At 38.2% G+C, this 13871-nt stretch overlaps 1 protein-coding gene across 1 annotated transcript in view; it reads right to left on the bottom strand.

Annotated features, from left to right (window-relative positions):
• LOC126185020 (serine/threonine-protein kinase GL21140) overlaps positions 1–13640 on the bottom strand; it is a 221129-nt gene extending 207489 nt beyond the window's left edge. Inside the window, exons 1-2 of the mRNA XM_049927744.1 lie at positions 13582–13640; positions 13019–13449 (exon numbers count right to left, since the gene is read on the bottom strand). The gene's annotated coding sequence lies outside the window, so the exon portion shown is untranslated. The remainder of the gene's footprint in view (positions 1–13018; positions 13450–13581) is intronic.
• Between the last annotated feature and the right edge of the window lie 231 nt (positions 13641–13871).

The following is a 13871-nucleotide window of genomic DNA, read 5'->3' as shown; positions in this document are numbered from 1 at the left end:
TCAGGAGTCTTGTATTCTTGGATTTTCTTTTCTCTTTGAAAGATGGTGCAGTCCGGTAAACAGGAGGAATGGCACACTCTGCAGTTAACACAGTTGTTCGTTTGTGTGTGTGTGTGTGTTTGTTTCTAATGCAACTGATGTCCACAATCCCTAGAGATGGGGCTGGGGTTACAATGCAAAGACATGAGGCTGAATCTCAAGACGTTTGAAGCATCACGTGGAATGGGGAATATATGGTTTTGCACCATATCTATACACCATCACATTGATTTTTTCAGGCAATGAATTGTCTTGAAAGGCCAACATGAAGAAACCTTATTGTTCTTTGGTCCCAGTTGGGTATGATGGACAAAATGCACATGTCGCTCCACCACATTGACACAGAGCTCATCATTGGCCTGCGGAAGGAGGCTGAGGTGGAAGATGATATCCTGTACCATAATGAAAGTTTCACTCTGCAGTGGTGTGTGGGCTGTTATGAAATTTCCTGGAAGATTACAACTGTGTGCCAGGCCAAGACTAACTCGGGTCCCAAGTTTGAGTCTTAGTCCGACACACAGTTTTAAACTGCCAGTAAGTTTCACCCTGTACCATATTGAGACTGTTATGAGGTGTGATATTTACAGGGATGTCACTCCTGAAACTACCACAACCAGAAAGAAATTCAATGGTCGTTGCAAAAGAAGACATCCTGAAGAAGTAGTTTTGGAATTTGTCTGTGAGAGGAAGAAGAATGGGCAACTTGTGCCTAGTGACACCGAAAGAAACACAGCAAAAGGGGTTGCTATAGTTCTTAATATACCAAGGCAAGAGCTTAAGGCCAGTCATTGATGGGTTGATTGCCACAAGATTCCACACAATTTTGAGAAAAAAAGCCTCAAGAATTTCAGCAGTATGTCACCACACCTTGGAAAGAGAAGAATTTTTTAATGACCCAAACAGGCAATGCTGATGAGACATCAGTTTGGTTTCAAAACCATCAAAATATCTGGGTTTTAAAAGCAGCTCATAGCTGTATGCTGGTAATCAAAGTAGATGGATGTAAATTCCCCTTGTTCTTCAAGTGGAAAACAAGTCCCAAGACCCCTAAGAAATGGAAAGCTGTTCCATAATGACGATACTGTTCGATATCAAGATAAGGGATGGATACCTAAAACTTTAATGCTTGAATGGTTCCAAAAAGTAGGGAAACTGTCCTAGTGGGCTTTGCCAACTTCGTCTTGATGTGTTTCATGGTCATCTCACTGACGACTTCAAAAGAAGATCCACAGCTTAGCCAATGACCTTCTCATTATTAATGGAGGAATGACTTCTGTGTTGCAACACCTTTATGTTAGTATAAACGGACCTTTCAAAGGTTATGCTCAGGAAAAGTAAAAAACATGCTTTTGTGAACCAAACTGTGAACTAACTCCGACAGGAGAAATTAATTTGTTGCACCCTACATTATTGCACACTGGGTTTTAGATTGCCTGGAAAAGCATTGAAGCAGAAAATGATCATAAAATCATTCAAGAAATGCTGTATTTCAATTACTCTGTAGATGATGTGCTCAAGAATGATGTGAAGGATGATGGGGAAAGAGCACATGAATCTGTGTGTGATGCAGACTCCTCCGAGGATTCCAGTAATGATGACATTAGTGAATAATAACGACCAATGCCTGTAATTTATGGTACGTTTGTTTGCTAGTCATGTAGGTAATCAAGTTAGGCATTCTTTTTTAATAATGACTGTATCACTTAACAATAATTGTTATTTTGATAGTTCATGTTACGTAAAGTAAATTTGGCCTAGCAGTGATGCACCAACAAATTTTCTTATGATTTTAATTTTTAAAATTGAAGTATACAACACATTTAATGGCGTATTAGATTCACATAAATATGGTATATGCCCCATGAACCACAGACATTGTCGAGGTGGGTTGGCTCGCATGCCTCCACGATAACAAATAGTCCAACTGTGAGTACATCCACAACAGAGGGGTTTCTTTGGAGGGTTCAGACAAACATGTGGTTTCTGAAGAGTGACAAGCAGCCTTGTCAGTAGTTGCAGGGGAAACAGTCTGGATGATTTACTGATCTGGTCTTGTAACATCAGCCAACATGGCCTTACTGTGCTGGTATTATGAATAGCTGAAGCCAAAGGGAAACTACAGCTGTTACTTTTACCAAGGACATGCAGCTCTACAGTATGGTTAAATGATAATGGCATCCTCTTGCATGAAATATTCCACAGGTAAAACAGTTCCCCATTCAAACTCTGGGTGAGGACTACACAGGAGGATATCATCAGGAGAAACAAAACTAGCATTCTACAAATTGTTGCATGGAATGTTACAGCCCTTAATTGAGTACACAGGCTGGAATTTTTAAATGGAAATGGGCAGTTTGAAGACAGATATAGTGGGGATTAGTGAAGTTTGGTGGCACGATGAACAGGGCTTATGGTCAGGTTAGTACAGGGTTATAAATACAAAATCAAATAGAAGTAATGCAGAAGTAGGTCTAATAACGAATAAGAAAACAGCAATGCAGGTAAGCTACTATGAACAGGAAGGTGAACACACTATTGTAACCAAGATAGACATGAAGCCCACATTTGCCCAGCAGTATAAGTTCACATGCCCACTAGCTCTGCAGATGAAGAGGAAACATATGCTGAGGTAAAAGAAATTATTCAGATAGCTGAGGGAAATGAAAATTTAATTGTGATGGGGACTGGAATTCAATAGTACAAAAACGGGAGGGGGGGGGGGGGGATGAAAAAGAAGCCACCCGGTAGAATGTTGTACAGAGCATGATTTAATTATCACTCACATTAGGTTTAAAAATCATGAAAGAAGGCTGTATACATGGAAGAGACCTGGATACAACAGAAGGTTCCAGATTGATTATATATGGGTAAGACAGAGATTTTGGAACCAGATTTTAAATTGAAAGACATTTCCAGGGCAGATGTGGATTCTGATCATAATTTACTAGTTATGAACTGTTTATTAAAACTGAAGAATATGCAAAAAGGTAGGAAATTAAGGAGATGGGACCTGGATTAAAAAAAAACAGAGGCTGTTGAGAGTTTCAGAGGTATCAGTAGGCAATGATTGACTGAAACAAACAGAGGAAAGCAATATTGTAGAAGATGAATGGGTAGCTTTGAGAAGTACTGAAGGCAGCAGAGTATCAAACAGGTTAACCACAACCTAGTAGAAATCCTTAGATATCACAGGAGGCATTGAATTTAATTGATGAAAGGAGAAAATATAAAAATGTAGCAACTGAACCAGTCAAAATGGAATACGAACATCTTAAATACAAAATTAACAGAAACTACAAAATGGCTAAGCAGTAATGGTTAGATAACAAATTTAAGGATTTAGAAGCATATTACACTAAAGGGAAGATATATACCACCTACAGGAAAATTAAAGAGACTGTTGGAGAAAAGAAAAGTAGCTGTATGAATATCAAGAGCTCAGACAGAAAAGCAAAGCTGTGATGTGGAACGAATATATTAGAGGGCTATACAAAGGAAGTCAGCTTTAACACAATATTATAAAAAGAGAACGTAGATGTAGATGGGATGGGCAATATAATAATGCCAGAATAATTTGGCAGGACACTGAAAGGCAAGGCTAGGCTAGGCTAGGCTAGGCTGTGTGGGAAAAAAAAGGGGCCCTGGAGTACACGAAATTCCTTTAGAACTGTTGACATCCAACCACGACTGAACTCTTCTACATGTTGTGCAAGATATACAAAACACGGGAAATCTCCCCAGATTTCAAGAAGACTGTAACAACTCCAATTCCAAAGAAATCAGGTGCTGGCAGGTGTGAATATTACCAAACTATTATTTTAATAAGTCATGGTTGCAAAATACTGACAACTTATTTACAGAAGAATGTAAAAACTGGTAGAAGTTTACTCTGAGGAAGGTCAGTTCAGGTTGCACAGAAATGTTGGAACATGTGAGGCAATACTGACCCTATGACTTACCTTAGAGGACAGATTAAGGAAAGGCAGACCTATGTTTGTGGCATTTGTTGATTTGGAGAAAGCTTGTGACTACATTTAGTGGAATACACTGTTTCTATTTCTGAAGGTAGCAGGGTAAAATACAGGGACTGGACATTTATTTACAACTTGTGCAGGCACCAGATGACAGTTATCAGAATTGAAGGGAATGAACGGGAAGCAGTAGTTGAGAATGGAGTGAGGCAGGGTTGCATTCCACCCCTGATGTTATACAGTCTATACATTGAGCAAGCTGTGATGTATGGCAAAGAGAATTTTGGAAACGGATTTAAAGTTCAGGGAGAAGAAACAAAACCTCTGGTGTTTACCAATGACATAGTAATTCTGTCTGAGAGAGCAAAGGACTTGGAAGTACAGCTGAACAGAATGGACAGTGTCTCCAAAAGAGGATTTAAGTTGAACATTAACAAAACGGAAACAAGGATAATGGAATATAGTCTAATTAAACCAGACAATGCTAATGAAATTAGTTTAGGAAATGAGACACTAATAGTAGTATATGAGTTTTGCTTTGGGGGCCAGTACTTACAACTGCCAAAGTAGAATGGATAAAAAATGTAAAATGGCAATGGCAAGAAACGCATTTCTGGAGAAGAGAAGCTAGTTAACATCAAATATAAATTTAAGATGTACAGTTACAATATACCATTGGGAATGACCAGAAACTTAAGATTTGATAATTCTTTATTTAAATTTTCATCACAGTTGTGTGTAATTTATGCTGGTGGCTAATTTTACTCATAGCTGTTCATTTTCAAACCAGACCTGCACTGAAAGTGCTTATCAAAGCAAAATTCCACAGACATACATGGGTAATGTCCACACAACACAGTCATACAAAAGAACTGGAGTGATTTTATTACATGTGTGATACATTCAACAAATGAAACTGCACTGAATGCATATACTACTACGGTATAGTAACTTGTCACCAGTATACATTACACACACCTATGACAAATTTAAATCAATAATTATACATTTAAGTGTTAGGTAGTATTTCCTGAAGGCATTTGGATTAAGTGTAGCCTTGTATGGAGATGAAATGCGGACAATAAGCATTTCAGATACAATGAGAATAGAAGCTTTTGAAATGTGACACTACAGAAGAATGCTGATGTTTAGATGGGTAGATCACGTAACATACAGAGGTACTGAATAGAACTGGGGAGAAAAGAAGTTTGTGGCATAACTTGAGTAAAAGAAGGGATCAGTTGATAGGACACATTCTGAGAAACCATGGAATCGTCAATTTAGTATTGGAAAGAAGTGTGGGGGATAATAATTTCAGAGACTAAGAGACAAGTGCAATAAGCTGCAGAGTGAAAATCTCATTCTGGAAACATCCCCTAGGCTGTGGCTAAGCCATGTCTCCGCAATATCCTTTCTTCCAGGAGTGCTAGTTCTGCAAGGTTCGCAGGAGAGCTTCTGTGAGGTTTGGAAAGTAGGAAGCAAGGTACTGGCAGAAGTAAAGCCATGAGGACGGGGCATGAGTCGTGCTTGGGTAGCTCAGATGGCAGAGCAATTGCCCGCAAACGGTAAAGGTCCGTGTTTGAGTCTCGGTCCAGCACACAGTTTAAATCTTCCAGGAAGTTGCAATAAGCTCATTCAAATATATGTGGATTACAGTAATTATTTGGAGATGAAGGGGCTTAACAGGATAGAGTAGCACGGAGAGCTGCATCAAACCAGCAATTGGACTTAAAAACAACAACATATGTATATAACATTTACTAAAATATTGTAACATTTCTCTAGTACAAAACACATAACTGATTTCATCTTGTGTCTCTTAGGAAAGGTGTGTTAAATATGGAGGAAATACTAATAACAATGAATTTCAGTGTCTAACTACAGATCAGTCCATCACTGCAATCCAGGCTGCATATTCACGTTAATTGTTTCCATCAACCCACAACCACATTATCTCCTTCAAACCTAACTTAACAGATTTTAGGCCCCGCAAAGATCATCAACTGGAGGATTCTAGGCAATATGACATATTTATTAATGCCAAAAAACCTTATTTAAAGAGGCAATATCAGTGGAGATTCATAACAGTACACAGTCTGGGTAAAGGCCAGCATCCTTCTCTAGATTGTCGCACAGATGACAAAATGGTAAATATCGAAATAGACAACAGAGGGATAGAGAAACAATTAAAATCGTTCAAAAGAGGAAAGGCCGCTGGACCTGATGGGATACCAGTTCGATTTTACACAGAGTATGCGAAGGAACTTGCCCCCCTTCTTGTAGCGGTGTACCGTAGGTCTCTAGAAGAATGTAGCATTCCAAAGGATTGGAAAAGGGCACAGGTCATCCCCGTTTTCAAGAAGGGACGTCGAACAGATGTGCAGAACTATATCTCTAATGTCTATCAGTTGTAGAATTTTGGAACACGTATTATGTTAAAGTATAATGACTTTTCTGGAGACCAGAAAGCTACTCTGTAGGAATCAGCATGGGTTTCGAAAATGACGATAGTGTGAAACCCAGCTCACGCTATTCGTCCACGAGACTCAGAGGGCCATAGACACGGGTTCCCAGGTAGAAGCCGTGTTTCTTGATTTCCGCAAGGCGTTCGATACAGTTCCCCACAGTCATTTAATGAACAAATTAAGAGCATATGGACTATCAGACCAATTGTGTGATTGGATTGACGAGTTCCTAGATAAAAGAACGCGGCATGTCATTCTCAATGGAGAGAAGTCTTCTGAAGTACGAGTGATTTCAGGTGTGCCACAGGGGAGTGTCGTAGGACCGTTGCTATTCACAATTACAGAGATAGAGATAGAGAAGATCCAACGGAGAGCAGTGCGCCTCGTTACAGGATCATTTAGTAATCGCGAAAGCGTTATGGAGATGGTAGATAAACTCCAGTGGAAGACTCTGCAGGAGAGATGCTCAGTAGCTCGGTATGGGCTTTTGTTGAAGTTTCGAGAACATACCTTCACCGAGGAGTAAAGCAGTATGTTGCTCCCTCCTACATATATCTCGCGAAGAGACTATGAGGATAAAATCAGAGAGATTAGAGCCCACACAGAGGCATACCGACAATCCTTCTTTCCACGAACACTACGAGACTGGAATAGAAGGGAGAACCGATAGAGGTACTCAATGCACCCTCCGCCACACACCGTCAGGTGTCTTGCAGAGTATGGATGTAGATGTAAATATACACAGTATAACCAAGTGCAAAAGAAAGTGCAAATGTCTGTTGTTTACGAATATCTGCATCTATACTCCGCACACATCACTTAAGTGCATGGCAGAAGATACTTACCACATTACCACATATCAGGTGTTTTTATCCGTTTCATTCACATATGGACCACAGGTAGAATGATTGCTTAAACGCCTTTGTGTCTGCTGTAAGCAGTCTAATTTTATTTTTGCTGTCTGTATGGGAGCAATATCTAAGGACTGTTCCTAGATTGGTTCTTCAAACTTGGTAAGCGGGATTTTGTGGGATATTTGATTTTTATCTGCCCGTTAACCAGTAAGTCACAAGTCAGTTACATCACTCAAATACCTCTGTGTGACAGCTAAGAGCAACATAAAATATAATTTTATAGTGGGAAATACAAATGACAGTTCAGTTCACTGGGTAAAATCTGTGAAGATGTGCGGTCCTATATTAACAGCAGCAGCTTACAATACTCACACTAATAACTGAACTATTGTTCAGCTATCTGAATTTTACTGGCCCATAACAGCTGACAAATTTAAAAAAGCTCAAACAACTACATGATCTGTAACATTTTCCTTTGCAGGTTATAATACAGTCATATGTATATACCACAAATTCCAGTGAGACATGAATGCAAGAAAGTAGTTGTGAATCACATCTTTTTAAAATCCAAAACTGAACTGCACACGTCATTTTTCCACTACAAGCCATCTCCAAATAGAATAGAACACCATCATTTTCACTTTCAACAGTTACTGTTTTATTGTTCTCTTGCAATTTCAGTTTTTGAGCGATGACACAATAGAACAGTTACAGGTACAAGCAAAAATAACACCATTTAAAGGATCTGTAGAGGCTGTGGACCCATATTATAAGAAGAAGGTGACCAGCTTGAAGCTGAATTACAATCTTTGAGCAGCACAGTAGTATGTATTACAGAGCACTGGTTACAGATGATTAACTGTAGCATACACTGCTAACATCATATGAATTTTCCAGTCACTACTATAGGTCAACTTTAAAAATTGGGGGATTACGTATCTGTATCAAGGGTGGCACACATTTTAAAGTTAGAGAAGTCTGATAATAACTGGCATAGATAAACATTTTGAATTGGCAGCCACTAAAGAAACGAAGCTAGATGTATATAAGCAATTAATCATTCTGTGTGTGTATGTCTCACATAACAGTAATGTGGACACTTGCTTCAACAAATTAAGTCCTGAAAAGTGTCCCATCCCCAAAAAGACTAACATAATAATATTTGGAGATGTGAATATTAATGCAAGTGTTGGGGGTTCAGTTAGTGATAACTTCCTAAACCTTTTGAGCACTTTTGGCATTGCACAAATGATAAACACAGCTAAATGGATTTTTTTAAAAAAAGGCTTAAATTTTAGAAAATGTCGGTTGGTTTGGGGGAAGAGACCAAACTACGAGGTCATCGGTCTAATCGGATTAGGGAAGGACAGGGAAGGAATTCGGCCGTGCCCTTTGAAAGGAACCATCCCGGCATTTGCCTGGAGTGATTTAGGGAAATCACGGAAAACCTAAATCAGGATGGCCGGACGCGGGATTGAACCGTAGTCCTCCCGAATGTGAGTCCAGTGTGCTAACCACTGCGCCACCTCGCTCGGTCATTAGAAAATGTACTTAGGGATGTTGACAGGGAAAATTGTAGACTATTTATATGAGATCTTGGCATTTTGAATCAGTACTGTCTGATGATAAAGCTGAAGACAGGTTCAGTGAGACCTGCAGAACTCTTAACAGGCATTGGCAAATCAACCATGTGTATACAGAAGGCAATTTCAATGCTAAGTCCTCTAAATTCTGCAAATTGTTTAAATTAATTTTTGAGGAGACATTTCCAAAAGTAACCATTTCTAATGCAGCAGCTAAGGAAAATGGATAGGCAATTGTGGGTATTCGAAAGTCCTCAATGACAAATTCCTCAAATCTTTGCAAAAGCACTGCACTAATCCACAGTTTCTCGAGTACAGTCACAAGTACATTAAAAACATGTGAGTGAGTTCTGCTTGCAAAAATCATTCGATGTCAAAATGATACATAATGCAGAAAATACAAGAAAAGAGGTGGGGTTTGTTATAAAACAAGAAACGGGGAAAGGCATAGAAGTATAAACAACATACAAATCAAAGTCTTCAGGAATTCATAAAAGTTTTTAATGATTACTTCTCTGGTACTGTGAATAAGCTGCAGCAAAATCTGCCTAAAACCCATGTAGCACCCACAATGATTCACAAAAGGAGAACACTAATGCTGCTTCTCACAGCTGAGCTTGAAGTTAGGAAAACAGTATAGCAATCCCAAAAATACATCAGAAGGCATAGATGAGGTTCCTGCCTCAGTTCTGAAGGAGTGATTCAATGCCCATAAACAAACAAGTCATTTAGTTCAAGTGTTTTACCAGAGTACCTAAAGCATGCACAAGATGTGCCCTTACAAAAGAAGGATAATGCAGAAAAAATTAAAGATTACGAGCCATTTTCACTGTAGTCCTAATTCTCAAAAAGTAACTGAAGCAACCACGAAAGAGAGACTGAGAAGTTACGTGAATAAATACAACCTCTTTAATGAAGCACAATTTGGTTTCAGAAGTGGAAAATGGCAATATTGGCCATTAGAGGGGCAGTTTCTTAAACTTGACCAAGGCGTAAAACACTATTGGGCAAGTTAGAAGTGCCAGATATAAGAGGAACAGCAAGTGAGTGCTTTCAGTCTTACTTGGAAAACAGGGTGTGATAGGTGGAGACTGCTCACAAATCTGTTGATAGTAAATTTTTAGTAAAACAACTGTCTAACAAGAAGAACAAACATAGTTGTTTCTCAGGGTAGTGTATTGGGTCCAGTTCTGTTCTTAACATATAAGTGTATAAATGACTTCCCAGATGGTGTGAGAAACAGAGAGAAAGTTCTCGTAGCCAATGACAGCAACGTCATAGTCACCAATGAGACATCAAAACTCCTATTAGGAAAAAAAGCACATCCCAAGAATGTTTACAATTGGGCAGCATGTAGTAAATTAACACCAAACATGAAGAAAATGAACAGTATGGGCTTCAGCATAAAGAGGGGAAGCATCCCCGACACTTTATACATAGATGATAAATTTATGGACTGTGTAACAAAAACTAAGTTTTCAGGTATGGACACTGTCAGCTAACATGAACAAACATAAAAACATACTGGGAAAAATAATGTCACCAGCATGTAATGCTCTTAGGGAGTTATCATCAGTCTGTAATAGCTACGGTCTTGTGGCAACATACTATGCCTACATACACTCAGTTCTTAACTATGGGTTTCTTTTCTGGGACTCATAGGCACAACATATGGACACAGTTTCTAAACGGCAGAAAAAGGCCATAATAATAACAACTGGGAATAGTAGTCAGGCTCATTGTCAAGAGCTATTTAAAAAGATGAGCATCCTTTCTTCACCAAGTGAGTACATCTTCCCATCTGCGGAGCATATCAGGGAAAACATTATTAAATACTGAACTAATAATCCTCTACATAACTATGTCACAAAGGCCAGTTTGGACTTACATTTTCCCAGGGGAGGAAAAAAAAAAAAAAAAAAAAAAAAAACCTCTCAGAACAGCATTTTACAACAGGGGATAAAACCGAATAATAAACAACCAAATGAAGTGAAAAAAGATTACTAAAATACATCCGTTTAGAAAGGCAGCTACAACATTCTTCACAAGGAACGCATATTGCACAATTATTAAAGATTATTTAGAAGACTCAGTAGCGGATATAAATGAAAGGGGTTAGCTACAGCACCTTGTCACCTTTCAGTGCACGATTATGGTTTACTGCTTTCACAAGGAAATCTTGTCAAAATTTAAAATACATTATAGTCATGTCCGTTAACTTAGTTTCCAAGTGGAGAGAATGGAGTTGATTCAAGGGCACAACAGTTGTGTTGTTTGTCATCAGCGGGTGTCCTAGTGTGTATGGCGGTGAAGATCGAAATTATGCTTTTGCTTTGATTTTTCTCACGAGACCCATGGACTTTCCAAAAATAATTTTACAATTGCTGACTACCTGTCCTACCCCCCCCCCCCCTTTTCATCATAAAGCACGTTAGTTATATTGTGAGTTGCATAATTTTGTCTACTGATTTGCGTTGTGCTACTCTCGCAAATTCTGTATCACTGAGAGACGGTTCTTGGATGACTAAAGAGAAATAAATATGTTTCGACAACAGAGTGTTTATTACATCTATCAGAGTGGATTCCACATCCAACTTGTTGGGCAGATTCTGAACAGTGCACAAAATTTTCCAAACTTAAATGTTTTCTGCCTACAAACAAATGACAGCCATCAACCCTGTTAGTTGCAACAGCAGCAAAATCTACTGATCCCATGAAATAATAAATGGGCCTGTTATGTTTGTTGTTAAAGAGGGTCAATATACTCCAAGGGTAAGAGTCCCAGCAGCAAAGTTTCCACAAACATGTTAATTTAATTATACACAAAACAGGAAAATAATTGTTTTCACAGCTGACAATTACTATCTGGGGAGACAAATGTGCTTCTATAAAGTGGCTAGTCTTGTGGTAGAAAGCATTACAGCCAGATATTGAAATTTTGTAGGTTAGGTAATTGTGAATGGAGAGCTATGTAATCTCATCCTCTAACCAAGTCGTAACTGATGACTGCAAACCTTTCTACATATATGTGACAAGACAACTCACTGTTATTGTCATTATTTCTTAATCATCATCTTACAATGTTGATATTTCCTTTTGTTTCTTTTTGATGCTCTTACATGCAAATGACTTTTTTCTTAATATGACAACTATTATATTTTCAATATGTACACTTCCACTTAGCCACGAATTTATTCACTGCAAAGTTGTGCCACCCCCTATATACTGCTACACCTTTATAGTTAATGAATTATTTAGAGGCAATGTAGTGTAACACAATATATCATTCCTATTGAATAATTCACTGCATTTTCCCAGACACAATTCTCTGCAACTTTGTGCTCAACTACTTCAAGAAGTGCTACCTTAAGCTGTAACGTGTTACAAACTTGAACAGCAAATTGTGTGTTACAGGAAGGGTGCAGGAATCATTTACATATTAGCCTAGAAAGTAATGATAGCGTCATGTTTGAATTTGTTTGTTTGTTTATATTTAAGCCATTGAAGTAGTGATTACAATATTTGGTATACAATTCCAAAAAATACGGAACTTGCATTTCCATATGATATTTTTAAATGAAATCCTGGCTTCTTTGAATTCTCTGAAAGGTTTTACCATAATATGGTAACCCAAAATTACTGTATTTTCTCCTAAAATATGTCATACATAAAAGATATTCAAGAGAAAGGTTTGCGACAACTCACATAATCCGTTGTTCGTCAAATTTTGGATTCTCTTCGTTCACAAAATTTACTGCCAAGCGAAATTTCAAATGTTGGTTTGCCAAACACTTAACATTGATCTCTCTTCCTCTTACACAGCTTTAATGTCAGCATTTAAAAACTTGATACAACAGTAAGAAACTGTTTAATAATATAGCGATAGCATTTTGTATTTCCCAACATGAAGTGGCTTTTGGTGGAAACTGGAAGTGTTACGATGACATGCTATCCACCCGTCCGCCCCACCCGTCTCTCTACAGACTCCTTACCTACGGCAATGCATTAACTCTCAACATTTCATCTACCGCACATAATTTAGTAAGGCTAAGTGTCGAGCGAATTTGCTTCCGATTTTGTTATTCCTTGACAGTTAGTTGTCTTACCTGAAACGTTGTGTCGACTATGTTGTTTAATTAAATCCGTAGAAGCTAACAGTATACCAAAGACAATTATTGCACTCGCACAAACAGCGATTTTATTTCTGCCATGATTCCTTGTAATAGTAGAAAAAAATCACACATATGTTTACATTTTACATACACACTTTACCAAACTTTCTGAATGTAACAATCTCGAATTGCCGCTGTTACTACTAACGTTAACAACGACGCCGGCTCTATGCAGCCAAACTGAAAACATATGACAGACGAATTCAACTTACAAACATTCTAAGATATTACTATTGACTCGTGTACACTGTCGATAAATTTATTGTTGCAGTTTTATCTTATTAATAATCCTCAACGTTCAGTCAGAAGTGGTTACAAAGCTTATTTAGCTAGTTCAAAACTTCACGAGCCGATTGTTGTAGTACCTGCAAAATAAACAGCAACACAGCTCATGAAAAACACATTGCTTCTACCTCCCAGTCCACAACTGTAACGAAATTGTCTAAATAACGTGGATATATGGCTACCTGATATTAACTTACAAAATCGAGAATTACCTTTTGTAGATGTCTTCTGTACGTATAAATATGAAATTTTCAAAACAACTCAAAGATCATCATTAATCTCCGATTACGCATAAGAGCGTAACTAGAAGTTTTTTAACTTCCTCATATGAGCGAGACGTTAAGCGTATGACAATGTGGTCGAAGATCTACGGCTTGTCAAAAATTATGTACACGTGATATGTCTTATATACGGAAGAATAATTTTGCCACCAAGGCAGCAGAAGAACACATTAGATGAACGTTTGTAACACGCTGGGACCAGTCACGTCATCGTCAAGAAA

Source organism: Schistocerca cancellata, chromosome 4 (genome assembly GCF_023864275.1).
Source record: "Schistocerca cancellata isolate TAMUIC-IGC-003103 chromosome 4, iqSchCanc2.1, whole genome shotgun sequence".
NCBI lineage: Eukaryota > Metazoa > Arthropoda > Insecta > Orthoptera > Acrididae > Schistocerca > Schistocerca cancellata.
Note: the sequence above shows the minus strand (reverse complement) of the source record. Positions and strands in the feature narration are given on the sequence as shown.